The 11,018-nt window shown below is 48.5% G+C and overlaps 1 long non-coding RNA gene across 1 annotated transcript; it reads left to right on the top strand.

Annotated features, from left to right (window-relative positions):
- The first annotated feature begins 1,479 nt into the window (after positions 1-1,479).
- On the top strand, positions 1,480-3,990 carry LOC138734748 (uncharacterized). Its single transcript, XR_011339625.1, has 3 exons — positions 1,480-1,554; positions 3,771-3,835; positions 3,951-3,990. It is a non-coding gene; the product is annotated as an uncharacterized lncRNA (long non-coding RNA).
- The last annotated feature ends 7,028 nt before the right edge of the window (positions 3,991-11,018 follow it).

Here is an 11,018-nt window from a genome sequence, read left to right as displayed (position 1 = left end):
GTGAACAGAAAAGCTGGAACAGCAACAGCGAGAAATACAAAAGGATAGAGAAAGAAATAGAGGAATGGGAAAAGAGAAAGGAAGGCAAGGCACTCGCAGGTGCAGAGAAAGAACAAACGAACTCCAGGGACCAGGAAAAAGAAAAAAATGCAGATTGGGACAAAGATGGAAAAAGAAAACAAGAACTACGGACACAAGACAGATACTAAAGATTGGGGGGGGGCGGGGAAGAGAGAAAGCAGCACAGGAAAATAAAAGAGTAGGGGTGCAGGAATACCAGAGAACAAAAATTGTATTGCGGCACGGTAAAGGAAAGGAACCAAAAAGTCCAGCTCTAAATTGTTCACTACCTAGTCTCATCGCTGTCACAAGAGGCAGCATTGCGGTAAAAGCACACATACCATTATTCCTCGCAAGGAGGCTTTCAGGCATAGTAACAGCATCGTTCTTGCTGAAAATGTAAGGTAGAGTTAATAAAACACAGCTGCTCCCCAGGCCCTATTTATACCTTTGAGGGGGTTCGCCCCACCCTATTCACAGGTGATGTGTGTGAAGGCCTAGGGGGTATATAAGCCACAGGCCTTGGCTGGGGAGGTCATTCAGCCTCTGGCTCTCCTTGAGATCAGAGCTTTGCTGCTGTTTCAGCTCATTGTGGCTTTTGTTGAGGGTATGCTGGAACAGTAAGCTTTTTTTTTTTTTACAGCTCATGCTGCTGTGACTGCATTTTTTTCTTTTGTACGTAGGTGTGTGTTTGGTTTTAGGTCAGTACTTTTTGGTTTGGTGTTTGAGGGGGCATGATGTTTTAGCAGGTTTTTTTGGGGGGTTTGTTAGTTTGTTTGTTTGTTGTTTTTTTTTTTTCCTGGGTGTTTTGCCTTTGTCTAGGATTTCTGGTTATGGGGCAACTTGTGGCTCCTCCTCATTCTGTGTGATGCATTCATCCTAGAGTCTCTGCAGTTTGTAGCAGGCACCTCACGGGGGATAGTAATTTAGGTTTTGGTATATTAGCCTAGGGGGGTAACTTGATTCTGTAGGCTGGTGGAAGACAGAAGGGACCAGGGGAACCCTGGGAAAAGCTCAGAAGCGCAGCTCCCAAAGAACATCAACACAGAAGGGTCAAGGAGTTAAAATATAGGGCAGGTTCTGTTAGGAAGGAGCAGGGTTCCTCCTCTGACTCTTCAGGGGTGGAAAAGGGCTTTAACGGTTTGGAAGTGGGGAAAGGGAGATGGGTTCATCAGTTTTCCTCGGGTCGGTTGGGTGGTCAGATGTAAGTGTCATTCAGGTTTCTGTCGTTCTAGTCTCTCTGCAGTCGATGGGAGGTGACGATGAGGATGAGACATAAGGTATGGATCATCTGGACCCTCGTACAGCAATTGTCTGGTTTGCGCATCAGAGGAGTTTTATCTTGAGAAGTATTAGTTGCCCTAGAAAGTGTAATCTCTAGGACTCTGAGATCTCTGCTCCCTTGTACCTTCTACTTATTGCATTCCTCGACTGACATCTTTGCATCTGTCCTGCCTCCATCCATCTGAACATCAGAGACCTCGTTACTTAAAGGTACGGACTCGCTGCCTCTCTGCAGTGCAGGATTCTGTCCCCGTCTCCTGCATTTCTCAGGGAAGAGGCTGGTCATTGTTTTGACTTGTAACGGTTAGCAGCTGAGCAACTCTTCTTCATCCGGTCTGTGGGCACACAAACCTCCCTTATTTAGTAGAGTTTTGGGTTTTTCCTGAACTTACCAGTGAGGTTTGCTCTATTATTGCTCACAGCAGTTGTTACCTTGTCCCTGTTATCCATTGTGGGGGTTTTTTATGTTCATTGAGTTTCCATTTTAGGTCTAAAATGAGTCAAATCCCACTGCTGTGAGTTTTTCATTGGCTGACCGCCTCTATAATTCCAGTCTCCTTTGCTGTGTGGTGAGCATCCTGTGGTTTTAGGTCTTGTGCGTTTGCTCTTTTTGAAAACGAGTAGAGGTTATATTTTTTCAAGTTCTTTTTGTTCACTTCTGCCACTAAAGTCTGGTAACTTCCTAGAATTTGGATCTCCATGACTCATCTTTCAGAGGTAAGCAGATAGCATGGAATTTTGGGGTGCCGGTGAGGTAGTCTGGTTTATTCTCACCACTGTGGGGCTGACGGTGAGGAGGAAGTTAAGTATGTCTCGAAGAGGGAAGTAGTATTCGGCATCTCAGTTATGTATTTAACCTTTGGTTTGGCAGGTGCTCTGCGGACCACAGGGGCAACAGAAAGAGCACTTCAGATGAGCTGAATAGTAGGGAGAAAGAGCACGGGACAGGTTTCTCACAAGTGTGGTAGTTATGGTCTTAATGTAGTTACCCTGAGTGATAACAGCTGTAGCATCTGACACGAGGACGGCTGCAGAGCAAGTCAGTGGAACAACATGGCAGTGAGGCAGAGGAAGCGGTCCCGTGAGATGCTGACACTGATCAGCGCAGTGCTGACTGTCGGCACCGTTTTAGTTTTTCCTTTTGTTTTCTCGCAGATGGCAAAGCGGAACCGGGCAACTGTAGGATCATCCCAGGGAGCTGATGCTGTCGGAGCATTCTTTTTTCCTCCTGAGGATGTCTCCCGGTGGTCTGAAAGTTAAGTTGAGGGACCAGGGCTGGGGTGGGCTGTGGCAGAGGGAGCGGAGCTGGGAACGGCAGGGAGGGGTTTTAAAAGTAGCACAGGGGAGAGGGCGGTACAGGGAGAGTCTTCTTTGGGCAGGTGAAGGCAGAGGGGACTACTTCTCAGCCCAAACCCTGCCTGGGCAGGGCAGTTCCAGCCTGTGTCTGTTGTTGTCTAGTTTTTGTAGTCCACGTGTGGTGTCTTAAACTTTCTGCAGGTCTTGATGTTTTCTTGCTTTAAAGGCGCGTAGGATGTGCCTCAAGCAGAATCTCTAGGGTCTTGAATGCTTGTACTTGTCAAGGCAGTGTTGAATGGACACTGCCTTTCTTGCATCGTGCTCCTAAAATCCGGATCAGTCTTGCGTTTGGAAGAATCCACTCAGTTGTCTTTTGCTGCAGCCTCGCAGCCCACTTTGACATTTGGGATAGTTAGTCATCCGTTTTCTTGGATCCCTGTTCTGGGACTCGTTCCGTGCATCCTCTGCATCTTTAGGCCTTTAAAAGGGGCTTCTTGCCCATTCATCTTGCCAGTTGCAGCCATGTCTATTTGGAACCCTGCACGGTTCATGGCTTTTCCAGGGCTGCCGTAGGTTCTCCCTCGGAGCCCTGTCCATTGCCTTGCCCGCTGGCACGCGTGGTCCCGGAGTCCTCCTTGTCGCTGTGACTCTACTTTTGTCCCCGGTTCATGACATCTGTCTTGTGTGCGCTGGTGTTCTGTGTGTATTTGTGTCTGGTTGGAGCTGCTCTGCCCGGTGCGTAGAGGAGGCGATAACAGTCAGCCGAGGTAGAGTGGCCCGATTGCACGCTTAAAGTTTTGATGAGACTAGATGTTGCGGTCTAGGGGCGTCCATTACTTTGCAGAAGTAGCGGCCCTAGGTGTGGCGGGTCAGGAGGGTAGTTTATGCTAGTAGTTTCCGGGGCCACGGAGGGGATGACCAAAACTGCGTGGGAGAAGGCAGCGGGAGCGGTAGCGAAGGGGTTTGAACGTCAAGGGAGGGGAAGTTCACGTTTGGGTTTGGTTGTGGACTAGCTTTGCTTGGCTGTAATGCGCAGTACAGATGGTTTTGCTGAGATGAAGCAAGAGGTCTGGAACTGCGAGTTTTCACTGAGTGATGAGGTAACTTCTTTTTTTTTGTCTTTTTTTCAGATTCAGAGGGATGACTTGTGTGCCAAAGACTGTTGATGGGGTAGCGGGTAAAGTGTCATCGTGAGGTGAGTTGGCTGTGGTGTCGGTAGGGAAGTTGTAACTGGTGGCTGTACGATCAGTTACTGTGTGCCGGTTTTATTCCATGAAGTTACAATCATCCTTGCTGTTTGTATATTACAGGTGGAGCTCGAGCCTCAGCACAACCACAGAGGATGAGGGAAGCTGGGCATCTGAGCAGTCAAGGTAACGCAGTGGGAGATGGGCCTCGCTTGAGGCAGCCTGTGCTTTAGTGTAGTACATAAGCATGCTTTTTCTGTGGCAGGTGCCAAATACAGCCTCAGAGGGGTGAGGCTTCATGCTGACCTGTGGTCTGAGAGGTGAGGAGGTTGTTCAAATAGGTGCGTTAGAACCCCGTAGTACACAGCAACTCCATTGAACATTGGCCTTTGGTTTTGCAGATGCTGTGCGGTCCACTTTTAGAATGTGAAGAGCAGTTGAGGTGAAATGGACGGTAGAGAGATGGAGCACGGGACTGATTTCTCAGAAGCGCAATAGTGAATTTTCTGTCTACCTGAAGTGCCCCAGGTGGCGATGACTGCAGCATCCAATGTTTGAATTGGCACTGAACAGGCGAGCAGAATGCCTCGGCAGTTTTGCAGTGGTTGTAGTACAAGATGTTTGCAGCGAGCGGTGCGATGCTGGTTTGGCATTGTGTTTTCTGTCTGTTTTTTTTTTTTTTGCCGATTATAGTCCAGGACAATGTGACTGTGCAGGATTTTTCCAGTTAGTTGATGCAGTTTGAGTTTTTCTGCCAAGGATGGCTTCAGGCCCTCGGTCCTCAGAAAGTAAATGGGGCTGTGGTTTTGGGCCAGGAAGAGGGCATAATGTTGAGAATTGCAGGGAGGGGATTTAGCGTAGGGTAGAGGGTTGTGCAGGATGAATATGCCTCGTTACAAGGTTGGAGAGGGGTTTAATTTTCAGCCCCAAGCTAGCATGTGCCAGGCAGGGCAGTTCCAGCCTGTATCTGTCTCGTTGTTTAGACTACGTAGACTCTGCTGTGTCTTAAATCTTCTGCAGGTCTTGATGTCATCTTTGTGTTTGAGCCACGTGTCATCTCTGGACTCTTGGATGTCTGTTCTTAGTAAGGTGCCGATCGGACACTGCTTTTCTTGCATTGTGATCTTAAAGCGCAGATAGGTCTTGCCTTTTGGCAATTTGCGGTCAGTTTCGTATTGCATAGGCATTGCAGGACATGTCAGCATCCTCAGCCCTCGTTGTTCCATTTTCTTAAATCCCTGTTCTGGGACTTCTTCCATATATACTGTTTTGCATCTTTAAGCAGGGCTCAGCCTCACATCCTTCTAATTGTGGCTAAGTCTCTTTAAGGGGCCACAGTCTTCCATTTTTCAAGGGCTGACAATCTTTCTTGCAGCTCCCTACATCTTCTTGCCCAGTGCCAGCTCTCTTTTGAGAGTCATTCTTACTGACTTTCCTTTTTGTTTCTGCATCCCATCGTTGGTTTTCTGTGCAGAGTCAGTCTGTGCACGTTTGTATCTGGCTGGAGCTGCTCTGCCTGAGCTAAAGAAACGGTAGTTAGCAGAAGAATAGCAGTGAAATTCTGTCTTTAGATATTTCCATATAGTTAGACTTTGAAGGGTGAGGCTACACGGTGCATTACAGAGCAAGTAGTCATAGATATATATGGGGTGAGGAGAATTATTTTTGGTTGGTTGTGCAGCCACAGAGGGAATGACCAAAGTCATCTGAGATATGCTGCTGACGTGTCGGTAGGGCAGGTTAAATTCTCGGGGCAATAGATCTGGTGTGTACGGTTGTTAAGATTTGATTTTATCTTTTTTTTTTTTCTGCCTGGCTGTTGTGTGAAGAAGAGTTGGTATTCCTGAATCAAAGCAGCGTGTGGAATTGTTTAGTTATTCTTGAGTCTGGAGGTGAGTTATTGAATGTTGAGTTTTACAGGTGCAGAGGCATCGGGTCTGGCTGCAAAGGGTGACCATTGAATCGGGGGTAAATTCCCATAACCAGGTGGGTTGGCTGCTGAGTCAGCAGTTAGGTATTATTTGTACCTACACAGTTAGTAATTGTGTTTTGGTTATATTTTTTGTCTTTCAAGATACAGAGCAATGAGCAAAATGGAATACCGGTCTGGGAGCCATGTCAGTGAAGGACAGCAACGGTGAGTTACGTGAAGAAGCAGTTATTGCTCACATGTCTTAGTTTATGGATTCACAAGCCTTCCTTGCTGTTTGTGTATTACAGGTGGTGCGTAAGCCTGAAATTGAGAGGAGAAGATGGTGGTGCCCGAGGTGGGGAGCAGTTAAGGTAAGGGAGCAGGAGCTGGGGAATAAGGACAGTGGGCTGTCTTTGTTTTAGGGTAGTATCTGAGCAGGTGTGTTTTTGCTTTATCTTCTGTAGGTGCTACACGCAGCCTAGAGGGGTGAAGCTTCGCATAGACAAATGGTCCAAGAGGTGAGGAGGCTGTTGTCTGAACAGATGTCCAAGAGGCAAGTTTGACAGAGCAACTCAGCTGTGTGTTTCTCTTTTGTAGGTGCCACGTGGGCTGCCTTTGGAATGGGAAGAGTAGTTGAGGTCAGTCGGGTAGCGGGGAGGTGGAGCGTGGGCCTGTGGATTCGCCACAAGCGGGGCCCTGCGTAGTGTGGAGCTGACTGTTGACATTGTGTTTTTTGTTCTGTCTTCTTGCAGATGCAGAGGAACCCGGAGACTGCAGGATCATTCTTGACAGCGGATGCGGTTTGGGCTGCTTCTGCCAAGCATGGCTTCAGGCTCTCGGACCTCTGAGAGTTAAGTTGAGGGATTGGGGCTGAGGTTATGTTGGGAAGAAGGGAGGTGGTTTGTCCTAGCCAGGAGGGGTTTTAGCAGTAGTAGCATAGAGAAGAGTACTATGCTGGGACAGTCCTGTTTGGGCAGGTAAAGGCAGAGGGGCTTACTTCTCAGGCCGAAGATAGCATGTGCCGGGGCAGGGCAGTTCCAGCTGTTGTGTTGTTGATGTAGTATGTGTACTGTGCCTTGGGTCTTCCACAGGTCTTGATGCTCTCTGTGCTCAAGGCACACTTGGCCTTCATCTCTACGGTCTCTTTTTGCGTCCCTTTCCCCCCCCCCTTCTGGGACTTTTTTGCGTCCCTTCCCCCCCACCCCTTCTGGGACTTTTTTGCGTCCCTTCCCCCCCACCCCTTCTGGGACTTTTTTGCGTCCCTTCCCCCCCCCCCCCTTCTGGGACTTTTTGCGTCCCTTCCCCCCCCCCCCCTTCTGGGACTTTTTGCGTCCCTTCCCCCCCCCCCCCTTCTGGGACTTTTTGCGTCCCTTCCCCCCCCCCCCCTTCTGGGACTTTTTGCGTCCCTTCCCCCCCCCCCCCCTTCTGGGACTTTTTGCGTCCCTTCCCCCCCCCCCCCTTCTGGGACTTTTTGCGTCCCTTCCCCCCCCCCCCCCTTCTGGGACTTTTTGCGTCCCTTCCCCCCCCCCCCCCTTCTGGGACTTTTTGCGTCCCTTCCCCCCCCCCCCCTTCTGGGACTTTTTGCGTCCCTTCCCCCCCCCCCCCCTTCTGGGACTTTTTGCGTCCCTTCCCCCCCCCCCCCCTTCTGGGACTTTTTGCGTCCCTTCCCCCCCCCCCCCCTTCTGGGACTTTTTGTGTCCCTTCCCCCCCCCCCCCTTCTGGGACTTTTTGCATCTGTTACCTACATTTTAAGTCTTTAGGCACAGCTTCTTATATGTCCATCCTCCCACTTGTGGCCATATCCCTTTGGAAGGGGCTACTATTCCAGAACTGTTATTGAGTTCTCCTTGCAGTCTCTAGGTCTTCCTGCCCCATGGCATCTCTGGTCTGGGTGTCATCCTCCTTAGAGTCTTCTTTTCTATCTGGATTGCAATTGGTCTATCATGTGTGGTGTTGCTCTATGTGTTTGTCTGGCTGGAGCTGCTCTGCCCAAGGCAATGAAGTAATTGTATGGTTAATATGCTGACATGCTGAGTACTTGTAGTCTAGGGTCATACACTGCTGAACAAGTAGCCATAGGTGAAGCAGGTGAGGAGAGTAGAATTTTCCTGGCTACACAGCTGCAGTAGCGATGATCAAGGCTCTGGGGCTGAGCCATTGAAGCAGCAGCAAAGCAGTTTATAATCCAGTATGCTACTTATGGTGTGTGCGGTAGTTATGGTTACTTATGTGGGACTTAAGATTTGATGTGTCTGACTGTGTCTAGGGTTGAGGATTTGGGTGCATGGAGGTGTGTTTGTGAAGGTGTATTAGCATCTGGGTATGTGGAGGTGGGTGTCATTTAATGTTGTCTCTTTAGAGCTGGTATGTGGAATGGAGTGTTTTCCTTTGGAAGCAGTTAGGACCAAAAATTGAGAATAGATTGAAGAAAGCCCTGCTGGGATTTGTAATAGTTCTTCTCCCAGCTTGGTTTTTTTCCCCGGTCTCGGCCAGTCTGCGAGGCGATGTTCATCGCCAAGGTTTGGGTGTAGACTGACCTGGGGCCAGGTTTTTTTTAGGCAGGGCTAGATTTTGAGGTGCCCGGGAAAGCTGTTCCTAGGGAGCCACGGGGCCTAGGCAGGATGGCCTGTTGTGGCCGGCAGGAGGTTGACTGCATGGCTGGAGAATGAGGAGGGGTTTCTGGGGGAGGGTTTGTGTGTGTGGTTTGGGGGTGGTAGGGTTGCTTTTTGAGATTGTGTGTGTATGATGTTTTGCTTTGCAGGTACTTAGCTTTTTTTAAAAAAATAAAAATATTAGAATAAAAAAACCCCAGCTGGGGGATTTTTTTTTTTTCCCCCAGCTGGGTTTTTTTTCCCCAGTCCCGGCCAGTCTGCGAGGCGATGTTCATCGCCAAGGTTTGGGTGCAGACTGACCTGGGGCCGGGTTTTCTCCAGGCAGGGCTAAATTTTGAGGCACCTGGGAACGCTGTTCCTAGGGAGCCACGGGGCTTAGGCGGGATGGCCTGTTGTGGCCGGCAGGAGGTTGACTGCATGGCTGGAGAATGAGGAGGGGTTTCTGGGGGAGGGTTTGTGTGTGTGGTTTGGGGGTGGTGGGGTTGCTTTTTGAGGTTGTGTGTGTATGATGTTTTACTTTGCAGGTACTTAGCTTTTTTAAAAAATAAAAATATTAGAATAAAAAAACCCCAGCTGGGGGATTTTTTTTTTTTCCCCCAGCTGGGTTTTTTTTCCCCGGTCCCGGCCAGTCTGCGAGGCGATGTTCATCGCCAAGGTTTGGGTGCAGACTGACCTGGGGCCGGGTTTTCTCCAGGCAGGGCTAAATTTTGAGGCACCTGGGAACGCTGTTCCTGGGGAGCCACGGGGCCTAGGAGGGATGGCCTGTTGTGGCCGGCAGGAGGTTGAATGCGTGACTGGAGCATGAGGAGGGGTTTTTGGGGGAGGGTTTGTGTGTGTGGTTTGGGGGTGGAGGGGTTGCTTTTTGAGGTTGTGTGTGTAAAGTTCTGTGTAATTTTTTGCTTTGCAGCCAGTTAGCTTAAAGCTGAAAATAAGAAGTGTTTGGGACGGCCAGAGGAGTCGCTGTGGAGCTGCGCCTCGGGACGGCCAGAGGAGTCGCTGTGGAGCTGCGCCTCGGGACGGCCAGAGGAGTCGCTGTGGAGCTGCGCTTCGGGACGGCCAGAGGAGTCGCTGTGGAGCTGCGCCTCGGGACGGCCAGAGGAGTTGTTTAATGCACACAGTGATCATTGTGTCTAAATATGTAGTGTTATGTTGTGTCTACCTCTGTAGTCTTGTGTTACATTGTGTCACTGCACTGTTGTGTTGTGCCATGTTTAACATGGTGCTGTTGTTTTGCATTGCGCCTTGACTCTGTACTGTGGTGTTGCGCCTTGACTCTGTACTGTGGTGTTGCGCCTTGACTCTGTACTGTGGTGTTGCGCCTTGACTCTGTACTGTGGTGTTGCGCCTTGACTCTGTACTGTGGTGTTGCGCCTTGACTCTGTACTGTGGTGTTGCGCCTTGACTCTGTAGTCTTACAGTGTGTTTAATTTAGTACTGTTGTGTTATGCTGTAACTTTGTAGTGTTGCTTTGTGTTTAAGTTTCTACTGTTGTCTTGCATTATGTCTGAGTTTGTACTGCTGTGTTGTTCCCTAAGTGTGTACTCATGTATTGTGCCTGAACTTTGTGGTATTGCATTGTCCTTGACTTTGTACTGTTGTGATCTGACTTTGCTTATTGTATTGTATTGCTTGACTTTGTGTATTGCAGTGTGTTTGTCTTGGACTTTGTTGTATTGCACTGTGTTTGACTTTGTTGTGTTGCGCCCTAACTTTGTGTATTGCTCTGTGTTGGACTTTGTTGTGTTGCGCCCTAACTTTGTGTATTGCTCTGTGTTGGACTTTGTTGTGTTGCGCCCTAACTTTGTGTATTGCTCTGTGTTGGACTTTGTTGTGTTGCGCCCTAACTTTGTGTATTGCTCTGTGTTGGACTTTGTTGTGTTGCGCCCTAACTTTGTGTATTGCTCTGTGTTGGACTTTGTTGTGTTGCGCCCTAACTTTGTGTATTGCTCTGTGTTGGACTTTGTTGTGTTGCGCCCTAACTTTTGTGTATTGCTCTGTGTTGGACTTTGTTGTGTTGCGCCCTAACTTTGTGTATTGCTCTGTGTTTGACTTTGTTGTATTGTGCCCTAACTTTGTGTATTGCTCTGTGTTTGACTGTTGTATTGCGCCCTAACTTTTGTGTATTGCTCTGTGTTGGACTTTGTTGTGTCGCACCCTAACTTTGTATTCTGCACTGTGTTTGACTTTGTGTTGCGCCCTAACTTTGTGTATTGCTCTGTGTTTGACTTTGTTGTATTGCGCCCTAACTTTGTTTATTGCTCTGTGTTTGACTTTGTTTGACTTTGTTGTATTGCGCCCTAACTTTGTGTATTGATCTGTGTTGGACTTTGTTGTGTTGCACCCTAACTTTGTATTCTGCACTGTGTTGGACTTTGTATTGCGCCCTAACTTTGTGTTTTTTTCTGTGTTTGACTTTGTTGTATTGCGCCCTAACTTTGTGTATTGATCTGTGTTTGACTTTGTTTGACTTTGTTGTATTGCGCCCTAACTTTTGTGTATTGCTCTGTGTTGGACTTTGTTGTGTCGCACCCTAACTTTGTATTCTGCACTGTGTTTGACTTTGTTGTGTTGCGCCCTAACTTTGTGTATTGCTCTGTGTTTGACTTTGTTGTATTGCGCCCTAACTTTGTTTATTGCTCTGTGTTTGACTTTGTTTGACTTTGTTGT

Source organism: Phaenicophaeus curvirostris, unplaced genomic scaffold (genome assembly GCF_032191515.1).
Source record: "Phaenicophaeus curvirostris isolate KB17595 unplaced genomic scaffold, BPBGC_Pcur_1.0 scaffold_191, whole genome shotgun sequence".
NCBI classification, from domain to species: Eukaryota; Metazoa; Chordata; class Aves; order Cuculiformes; family Cuculidae; genus Phaenicophaeus; species Phaenicophaeus curvirostris.
The sequence above is the reverse complement of the archived record's forward strand: the minus strand, read 5'-3'. Positions and strand labels throughout refer to the sequence as shown.